The sequence below is a fragment of the Nuphar pumila genome, chromosome 1 (genome assembly GCF_984573655.1).
Source record: "Nuphar pumila chromosome 1, dmNupPumi1.hap1.1, whole genome shotgun sequence".
Taxonomy (NCBI): Eukaryota; Viridiplantae; Streptophyta; class Magnoliopsida; order Nymphaeales; family Nymphaeaceae; genus Nuphar; species Nuphar pumila.
The window spans coordinates 175,536,066-175,542,853 of NC_143249.1; the positions used below are offsets into that span (position 1 = coordinate 175,536,066).

The 6,788-nt window shown below is 37.4% G+C and overlaps 1 long non-coding RNA gene across 1 annotated transcript; it reads right to left on the reverse strand.

Moving 5' to 3' along the window:
* Window positions 1-745: 745 nt before the first annotated feature.
* On the reverse strand, window positions 746-1,509 carry LOC149851345 (uncharacterized). Its single transcript, XR_016433376.1, has 3 exons — window positions 1,328-1,509; window positions 1,091-1,220; window positions 746-898 (listed from the first exon to the last, which is right to left on the reverse strand). It is a non-coding gene; the product is annotated as an uncharacterized LOC149851345 (long non-coding RNA).
* Between the last annotated feature and the right edge of the window lie 5,279 nt (window positions 1,510-6,788).

Sequence of the window (6,788 nt, forward strand, 5' to 3'; positions counted from 1 at the left end):
TAAAATGGTTGGCTCCAAGAGATTGTCGGTAATATTATCCTTAAAGTGACAATAAATATCGTTGGCAATATTAATTAAATACGATGATAAATATCATCGACAATATCAATTAAATACAATGATAAATATCATCAACATTATTAATTAAAATTAACGATAAATATCATCACTGATAGATTAAAAATGATGATAATTATCAATCTTATTAATTTTGAGAAAATCATATATGTTGATACAGCTGACAATAAAAATCGTTGGCTATGTCCTTAAATTTGATGATAAATTATCGTCAGCATAAAAAATATAGTCGACAATTTTTATCATCGGCTATGTTAGTTTAAAAAAAAATTTATTTGAAGATAGCCAACGATTATCATCGACTATATTTCTTATACCGCCGATAAATTATCGTCACCATTGACTTTGATATAGCCGATGATAAATATCATCGGCAAAATTCTCTTTTTAAAAAAAAATTTATTTTTACTGGCACATTTTTTGTGCCAGTAAAATCATTATTTTTTAAAAAAATACATATTTGTTTGAACAATAGACCTCTCAAAACTAGCACTATGAATAGGTTCTAAATATGATTTTACACTACAAGAAAATATGGCTATAGCAACAGTAAAAAACTGCCACTATAGGTTTGTTTGAATGCCACTGAAACAAACAACGACAATTTGATGACATATAAAAACTTACCTTGACAAGAACAAGTAAATAATCAAAACAAACACTTCCACTAAAAAGGGGCATTTGAAAGAAGCAAGTCAAAACCTTTCAAACTTATAATGGAGCACAAATACATGGAGCATACCCATTTATCAACTAAGTCACGAGTAAGTTTTCTGTTGGAAGCAGTCTCCTCATCAGACCTTGACAAGAACATGATCGCCTGCACAAAAATACAAGGTTACACAAATGCTCCTTCCTGTATGAGAAATTGATGAACATTTTTCAAAATCACATAAAACACAAGAGGAACATCACAAAACCTTGCCCAGACCACTTCTTTTTGCAGACCAAACTAAAGACTTCAAGTGTGTCAACTCATCCTTATAATAAAGTAGAAAAAGGTAAAACTTACATCAGTCGAGATTTTCAATATAGCAGTTCGAACATTTAAATTAGGGAAGCATCCATCTGGAAGAGGCTCCAACTAATTCTTCAAAACAGACAATATTCCACGATCTAAGAAATCTTGTTGCAGTTGTCTCCTGTAGATGTTTACAAAAGGTAATCAGCATATTCATCACCAGTCAATATTATAAAATTTACATGCAGTAATAATACATTCTGTACTAATGTCCTGAAATCAGCATACTTGGAGAGATCAGTTAACATGGGCAACATCTTGAGTTTATAAACATCAGGTTTGACCCCTCTCTTTAATTCTGCATCCTCCTCAGCTGCAACTTCAAACCTTGCTAATAACTACTCAATAAGCATTGCAGTTTCCTCAACCCTTATTTCAATTTTCTTACTTTTCTTTTTACCCATCTTGAAAAGTTGTTTGATTTTATCATCCTCCTCTTCTTCCTCTGCCTGAAAATGCAAAAGCATAAGGAAGAAGTAGCAAACTTCAGTCAGGTGTGCAAATTGTCAAGAATCATAAAAGTGTTTCTACTCTACAACCCAAGAGGCAGCGACCATATATGGGGGAATCATGTCAGACAAATATGACTAGCATGGGGACATGGACACTTTTGTGAAGTTTTTCATCACAGACTACATAAAGGGGATATAGTATAAGAGGAAAAACAGAGCAATCATCTGATCCGAGGTTGGTTTGGCTTACATAGCATCAGAAAATCAGGCTCCAAGTTGTTAGTCCAGCACAAAGAGATTACAAAAGGAAAATGGAAAGAACATGGAAAATCATGTCCCAAGTTATTAGTCCAGCACAAGGAAAAAGGCTACAACAGGATACAACACTATCCTCAAACTACTCTAGGAAACCAACCTGAGGAGCATCTCCAGTAGAACAAACTCAATCGTCACTTCCAAAATGATTAGCAGGGTCTACACCGCTATCATCAATAAATGCATCGTCATCGTCATCCACAGACATCTACAAAAGAAATCTACAGAAGAAACATAAATTCTCCCATGTCTCCAGCAGAAGATTCCATGCGCTATCCAATTGCACCATACTGATCACTCAAAAGAAAACTTTTTCCATAATTTCCAAAAAAGATGTGAACCCAAGTACACCCAAACTCTCCAATTTTTCAGTCAGGCTTGCTCTTTCGATACCCATAAACCCTTAATCCTCAATCAACAAGCCCCGAAATCCCAGTAAAGTACCAAAATCATCATAGAAGCAGCGAGTCCATCCATCAACATTCCATCTTTTGCTAAGTTCTAATAAAACCCAATTTTGGAAATGAAAGAAATCCCCACATTCATAATGCCAGCCTCAACACCCAATTTCACGTGCAACGAAAGACTAAACCAGAACCCCTAAATCCTAAATTTCCAAAGCCGTCCATCCCCAACCCCACCGTCCTTCCTGAGAAGATAAACAAAGCCAGAAACCCTACAACCAAAAACCCACATTTTCCGTTGCCCTAACAGAGAAAAACCCACATCAAGAACACCAAGAAAAAAGATACCCTAAAGAGAAAAAAACACAAAAAACCTATGAGAAAAAGAACACACTCCTAACCCCAATCTTTTCGTCCTCTTGACATGCTTAACGATTCCATGATACTCAGGTGAACCACTTACCTCTGAATTCGATCCACAAAGTCGTATGAAAAAGAGCTAGGTTCCCTTCTTCTTTTTTTTATATATATATATATATATATATAAAGAGAGAGACTAACTATAACCATCAACATTACTAAAAACAGGTTCAACCTACCGGATAACCCAACAGGCCCAACACATGCCAAGGAGCCCCAAAAAAAACGAAAAAGAAAAAAAGATAAAAAAGAGATAGGAAACAACTACCGCTAGTTGACGAGCATCACCCTGAATCATGAGTGAACCTTATAAGCAGATTGTGCTGTAGATCAAGGATGTTGATGCGAAGAATGGCATACACGTCCGCCAGAATAAGGTTCACCATTTTGTTGAACATTGCCAGAATATTCCGAAAAAGAGAAAGAGAGAGACCAAGAAAAGGCATAAGGGAGAAGAATGGTGATAAATAAAACTCTCTCTCTAACCATTAGGGTGGGGGAGGAGGTCGTCCCGAATGCCCACCTGGTCGAAGCTCGATATAGCCTCCACGCCTGTGCTTGTATCGAAGATGAGGCTGCCATCTTAGTGCAGTGGCGCTGGAAAATGAGAGCGGGAGGCATATTGACGATTAATCAACAACAACAACTACGCCTTCATCCCAAAACAATTGGGGTCAGCGATATGAACCAAAAAAGAAATTCATTTTGGGTCTTCCACATGAATCCTTTTCCTCCAATCATTTCTATCCAATGCCATGTCCTCGGTGAGGTTCAAAGCATTCATATCCTTTCCTACCATCTCCATCCAAGTCTTCCTAGGCCTACCCCGACCTCTTTTAACTAATACATTTTCCCATTTCTCCAACCTTCTAACAGGAGCATCATTAGGCCTTCGCCGAATATGTCCAAACCACCGTAAACGATTCTCTCGCATCTTATTTTCAATGGGTGCAACACCTACCTTCTTACGTATCTCCTCGTTCCGAATCTTATCTTTTATTGTATTTCCACACATCCATCTAAGCATCCGCATCTCAGCTACACTCATTTTTTGAATATGTTGTCTCTTGGCAGCCCAACATTCCGTACCATATAGTAAAGCGGGTCTAATAGTCGTCCTATAAAACTTTCCCTTCAACCGCAATGGCATTCTACGATCGCACAACACTCCAGTTGCACTTTTCCATTTCATCCACCCAACCTTTATCCTATGATTTACATCTCCATCAATTTCTCCATACTTTTGAATGATGGATCCCAAATATTTGAAATAATCATTCACCGATATTTCTTGCTCACCAAGCTTCACTACACTCTCATCACTACTTCGTTGCTTACTAAACCGACATTCCATATATTCAGTCTTACTCTTACTCAACTTAAAACCTCTAGCTTCCAATGTCTGTCTCCATAATTCTAACTTAGCATTAACCCCAGCTCTAGACTCATCAATCAAAACAATATCATCAGCAAACAACATACACCACGGTACATTTTCTTGAATTGATCTCGTAAGCTCATCCATCACTATCGCAAATAGGAAAGGGCTTAAAGCAGATCCTTGATGTAACCCAACCGTTATAGGAAAATTGGTTGTCACCCCTCCACAAGTGCGGACATTGGTTACTACTCCTTCATACATATCTTTAATTATACTAATGTACTTGAGAGAAACACCTTTCTTCATCATTGTCCACCAGAGAACGTCTCTAGGTACTCTATCGTATGCCTTCTCTAAATCAATAAAAACCATATGCAAATCTTTGTTCCTCTCTCTATATCTTTCAATAAGTTGTCTAATAAGATGTATAGCTTCCATAGTTGATCTTCCAGGCATAAAACCAAATTGATTCTCCAATATCATGACAACCTTCCTCAACCTAGACTCAATCACCTTCTCCCAAAGTTTCATAGTATGACTCATGAGTTTTATACCACGATAGTTTGTGCAGTCTTGTATATCACCCTTATTCTTATATAAAGGCACCAAAGTACTCTTCCTCCACTCATTAGGCATCTTATTTGTTCGCCAAATCAAGTTAAAAAGATTTGTCAACCATTCTAAACCTTTCTCTCCCAAGCATTTCCAAGCCTCGATAGGTATACCATCTGGGCCAACTGCCCTTCTTGATTTCATTTTCTTCAAAGCCTCTGCAATTTCTTTCTTTTGAATCTTGCGCATGAAGTCACGATTAATCTCATGAAAAGAAATGGAGAAGTCTCCAAGATCTTGAGCATGACTATCATTAAATAGCTTATCAAAATAATCTTTCCATCTCTCCTTAATCTCCTCATCTTTGACTAAAACCCTTTGCGTTTCATCTTTGATACATCTAACCATACCCAAATCCTTCGATTTCCTATCTCTCATCTTTGCAAGCCTATAAATATCCTTCTCGCCTTCTTTGGTATCCAACTTGTCATAAACCTCCTTATATACCTTAGCCCTCGCGTTTCGAACTACTTTTTTAGCTTCCTTCTTTGCTATCATATACTTCTCCAAATTCTCATTATCACGACTCTTACTTAGATTTCTATAACACTCTCTTTTAACCTTAATAGCTAATTTGACATCCTCGTTCCACCATGATGTATCCTTATCTAGTGGTGCACCGCCTTTAGACTCACCCAATACCTCCTTAGCCACTTTTCTCATGCCACCCGCTATCTTATTCCACATTGATTCTGAATCCTTCTCGAGACACCAATCAACTTCCTTAACTACCTGCTCTACAAACATTCCTTGTTTAGCTCCTTTCAGTGCCCACCACTTGATTCTAGGATCTATCCTATGTCTATCCCTTTTGCGGCATTGTCTAATTCTAAGATCTAAAATTAAGACTCTATGTTGTGTAGCTACACTTTCTCTCGGTATAACCTTACAATCGATGCAACAACCCCTATCTCTCTTTCTAAGTAGGAAAAAATCTATCTGACTCGTATTAACCCCACTTTTAAATGTTACTAGGTGAGACTCCCTCTTCCTAAACCAAGTGTTTGCTAAGATCATATCATAGGACAAACAAAAATCTAAAATCCTTTCTCCACTTTCATTTCTTTCTCCTATACCATAGCCTCCATGGATACTCTCAAATCCATTCCTACTAATGCCTACATGTCCATTAAGGTCACTGCCGATGAAAAGTTTTTCTCCATAAGATATCCCTTGTACTACTCCATCTAAATCTTCCCCAAATTGATGCTTAATGGAATCATCTAAACCTACTTAAGGTGCATAAACACTAATAATATTAATAATATCCGTACCTAATACTAATTTAATAAGTAAAATTCTATCACCCTTCCTACGGACCTCAACTACATTATCTATAAACTGACGACTCATAACAATCCCTACGCCATTCCTATTCCTATTTATTCCTGTATACCAAATCTTATATCCCCAAGGTTCTATCACTTTAGCTTTCTCACCTACCCATTTGGTCTCTTGAAGACATAAAATATCAATCTTTCTCCTACACATAACATCTACTAACTCTGCCAACTTACCAGTTAAAGACCCTATGTTCCAAGTGGCTAACCTAATTTTATGGTCTTGTACTAACTTCTTTACCCCCACCCGTCCAACAAAGTGAGGGAACCCTTGCCTATTTGACACCACACCCGGGCGCCGGTGTGACGCGTCGCTTCTGGGCGACGACCTAGCAACCCTTGCCCATTTATCACTGCCTCCGGGCCTAGAGAGTACAGCGCGTCGTTCAGTAGGGAACGCCCCAACGAAATTCTCATATTGGTTCATTTTCATAGGATATGACAAATTTTTTATGCTGGCTGTCACAGGCCTACCGCAACCCTCCTCCTTTATCCGGGCTTGGGACCGACATATTGACGATTAATAGGATTAAAAAAATTAGCAATATAGACGATGATAATTTATATAATCACTGACGATAATTATCGCCGTCTCAGCGTACTCGCTGTAATATTATCGTCAACATGTTCATTATTTGTTAATCCATTAGCGATAATAATTATTGTTGTTAATAGATTCAAATAATTTTCATAATAACAATGATAACTATTGTCATCAATATATCAAATTTTTTGAGTATCTTTTCAATAAATCACAAATGAGAG